General features: G+C 45.9%; 2 pseudogenes; both read right to left on the bottom strand.

Annotated features, from left to right (window-relative positions):
• Positions 1–305: 305 nt before the first annotated feature.
• Positions 306–828, bottom strand: LOC105812757 (annotated as a pseudogene).
• Positions 829–2,991: 2,163 nt separating this feature from the next.
• Positions 2,992–3,514, bottom strand: LOC105812748 (annotated as a pseudogene).
• Between the last annotated feature and the right edge of the window lie 531 nt (positions 3,515–4,045).

The raw sequence follows: 4,045 nt of genomic DNA, 5'->3' as shown, positions 1-4,045 counted from the left end.
TTATTATCCTTGTTTTCACAGCTCCAATGGTTTTGAGGCTGTTAATTTTCAGGGCTTCCATGGGTCTGGGGAGATTGGCAATGAAAACAACACAACTCTTGTTCTTACATAGATACCCCGCCTTATTTTTATTTTGATTTCTTTTAAATGTAGGAAACAGAAATGGAACATTTATTGATCATTCAAACACTAAGCAGGCAGGTCAGAGAGTCAATAGAAACTCAGCAAGTTCCACCTCAGCCCCATTTCTCCAAAGTTGCCTGGTCCACAGAAATCTCGGCGAGAACCCCGGACAAAAGGGCCTGTCAGCAACGTCTCGGGTCTGGACTCCTGCTGCGTCTCAGCCACCTCTCCTCTTGCCCTGGCGTGGACCCCGAACAACACACCAGTCAACACGGATGGGCTGCCCCATCAAATGCTGTCCACCGAGTCCCTCCATAGCAGCCTGGCCTCCTGGTACGCTCCGTACTCCAGCAGAGCGTAGCCCTTCAGGAATCCAGTTCTCCTGTCCAGATTGAGGTGGATGTTTTTTATTTCCCCGTATTCTGTGAATTTGTCGTGGTCGTCTTCTTCAGTGGCCTCCTCCTGGACTCTGGCGTCAAGTAGAATCCAGCCCTTAACAGAGAGCTGCGGTCCAAGTTCGTGATCGTCCTGCTCCACGCTGTCATAAGGCTCCCGCATCCGCCCTCGCGACCCCTCTTGGAAGCCAAAGCCTCGACCCTTCCGTTTTTTCTCTTTTTCTTTCAGCTTGTGAATGCTCTCGTCCCCGTCCTCATCCGTGGCGAAACCGTCTCCCCTGGCCTCGTGGAGACCCGGCACATCCGCCATCGTGCCTTCCCTCGAGCTCTCTGCCGTCTGTTCCCCCTTTTTTCTTAAACGGACCTCAAATTCTTGCAAGCCTTCAATAAATATGCAGAGTTCTGAAAATGTTGACTTAGAAAATTTTTTTTTTCTTCTTACCTTGTATGGTGGAAAATGTTTTCAAATGGCCCCATTCCACCATTGCGTGAGTGTTTCTTGACTGTGTGTTTTTGGAAAAGAAACCCTTTCGGGCTCAAAGCTGTCAAAGTGACCTAAATGGCCATTTAGTTTCCTTTTATTTCTTACATTATTGCATATCAGTTGTCATCTTCTGTACACTGGGATCAGTTTCTCAACCTTGTCCCTTACCCCCAGAATCCAAACACTGAACACTTAAGAAAACCTTTGGAAACAGCCAAAGGACTTGAGGTTTGTTCTCATGCCCCCCACAAATATGTATCCCCTCTCTCTGCATTATTCAGAATGTGCTTCCTACCATATAGATAGAATCTCGAAATTTCTTAGAAGTATATAAAATTATTTTTAAAGGTGGTAATTTAAATAATCCTCCAAGAGGCAGGAGTGAAGTATGTAGTGGAGTCTCAGTGTTTGAATCTGGAAAGGAGAATGTCCCTGCATCCCCACGTAGTGACAATGTAGCAACCAGCACGGGGTGACAGGATCAGTTGCTACAGTTCCATCATTGCTACAGATCCGTTCACTCTATAGGAGCCTGGCCTAGCAGCCTGGTTCCCAGAGAACTCTTGACAGGAGTCAGAATGCATCTAGTTTTCTCATTGTGAAATTTCTAATGAAAAAAGTCAATATTTTTGAGGGTTCAGACCACCTGACACTGTTTCTGGGAGCCAGGTGGCAGCCTTGGTGGCAGAGTAGAGCAAACAGTTTTTGTTCCACTTCGCCACTCATCTGGATCACTGTGTTTAACCATATGAACCACTAGTGCTATAATCTGCACCACAGATATAGTCAGCCTCGTCCTCAGGCTGGATGTTGGAGATGGTCAAGTAGCGGTTGCTGTAGTGTTTCCTCTTTAGTAGTCTATAGGGACAATAAGTCCTTGTTTCTTTAACTGACTCATAATTTCATTTTGAAAAATGGAGGTTTTAAGTAATACGATGTGACAACTTTGGAAATCAGATCCATTCCCTGCTTATTTCTCTTGTTCTTCTTCTTCTTATTTTTTGTTGTAGTTGTCGTTGTTGTTGATGGTTTACTGTTTCATGGTTTTCTGGCCTAAGTCTGTCTTCTCTGCGTGTGTGGACACTGAAGTCTCAGTTTAAATACATTAATGGCTAATTATTGGACAGAGGTTCCCTTTGGTGCCTTGAAGAAATACATCTCTCAGCCTTCCCCAAAGGCTCTCTGCACGTGTTGGGGCACAACTTCAACACTCTGTCACTTTATAACTCTGCCTTGGCCTCCAGTTCATCTTGCAGGGACCTTCAATTTCAGCCAGTGGAGAAAGATTAGGGGCTTCTTAGTTCTTTCCTGGACATCAACATAGTCTAAGGCATGTAAGTGGCCTTCTGTGTCCCCAGGAATATGTCAGAGCTTATCAACGCCACCTATGGACGTCCCACGCCTGGCACTTTTTTCCCTTAGAAGCATTTTGGTCAGTGCTGTGTTTATTCCGTCTCATACGCTGTCTCAGGCACTCTCCGTTGGACAATGCCTGTGCTTCCTCCACAGCGCACTGAGGGTGGAGTGGCTTAAACCAAACAGACTCCGAGTCAATTCAAATTCAAAGAAGTGCTGAGAAGGAGGCTTTTCTTAGAGCATCTGGAAAGTTCAAGTAATGACTGCTGTCTGTGGATAGGGCTTTTTGGGAAACTCCAAGCCTATTATTTGGTTATTCCAATTAATATTATTATCCTTGTTTTCACAGCTCCAATGGTTTTGAGGCTGTTAATTTTCAGGGCTTCCATGGGTCTGGGGAGATTGGCAATGAAAACAACACAACTCTTGTTCTTACATAGATACCCCGCCTTATTTTTATTTTGATTTCTTTTAAATGTAGGAAACAGAAATGGAACATTTATTGATCATTCAAACACTAAGCAGGCAGGTCAGAGAGTCAATAGAAACTCAGCAAGTTCCACCTCAGCCCCATTTCTCCAAAGTTGCCTGGTCCACAGAAATCTCGGCGAGAACCCCGGACAAAAGGGCCTGTCAGCAACGTCTCGGGTCTGGACTCCTGCTGCGTCTCAGCCACCTCTCCTCTTGCCCTGGCGTGGACCCCGAACAACACACCAGTCAACACGGATGGGCTGCCCCATCAAATGCTGTCCACCGAGTCCCTCCATAGCAGCCTGGCCTCCTGGTACGCTCCGTACTCCAGCAGAGCGTAGCCCTTCAGGAATCCAGTTCTCCTGTCCAGATTGAGGTGGATGTTTTTTATTTCCCCGTATTCTGTGAATTTGTCGTGGTCGTCTTCTTCAGTGGCCTCCTCCTGGACTCTGGCGTCAAGTAGAATCCAGCCCTTAACAGAGAGCTGCGGTCCAAGTTCGTGATCGTCCTGCTCCACGCTGTCATAAGGCTCCCGCATCCGCCCTCGCGACCCCTCTTGGAAGCCAAAGCCTCGACCCTTCCGTTTTTTCTCTTTTTCTTTCAGCTTGTGAATGCTCTCGTCCCCGTCCTCATCCGTGGCGAAACCGTCTCCCCTGGCCTCGTGGAGACCCGGCACATCCGCCATCGTGCCTTCCCTCGAGCTCTCTGCCGTCTGTTCCCCCTTTTTTCTTAAACGGACCTCAAATTCTTGCAAGCCTTCAATAAATATGCAGAGTTCTGAAAATGTTGACTTAGAAAATTTTTTTTTTCTTCTTACCTTGTATGGTGGAAAATGTTTTCAAATGGCCCCATTCCACCATTGCGTGAGTGTTTCTTGACTGTGTGTTTTTGGAAAAGAAACCCTTTCGGGCTCAAAGCTGTCAAAGTGACCTAAATGGCCATTTAGTTTCCTTTTATTTCTTACATTATTGCATATCAGTTGTCATCTTCTGTACACTGGGATCAGTTTCTCAACCTTGTCCCTTACCCCCAGAATCCAAACACTGAACACTTAAGAAAACCTTTGGAAACAGCCAAAGGACTTGAGGTTTGTTCTCATGCCCCCCACAAATATGTATCCCCTCTCTCTGCATTATTCAGAATGTGCTTCCTACCATATAGATAGAATCTCGAAATTTCTTAGAAGTATATAAAATTATTTTTAAAGGTGGTAATT

Source organism: Propithecus coquereli, unplaced genomic scaffold, assembly GCF_000956105.1.
Source record: "Propithecus coquereli isolate 6110/MARCELLA unplaced genomic scaffold, Pcoq_1.0 Scaffold1070, whole genome shotgun sequence".
Taxonomy (NCBI): Eukaryota; Metazoa; Chordata; class Mammalia; order Primates; family Indriidae; genus Propithecus; species Propithecus coquereli.
Note: the sequence above shows the minus strand (reverse complement) of the source record. Positions and strands in the feature narration are given on the sequence as shown.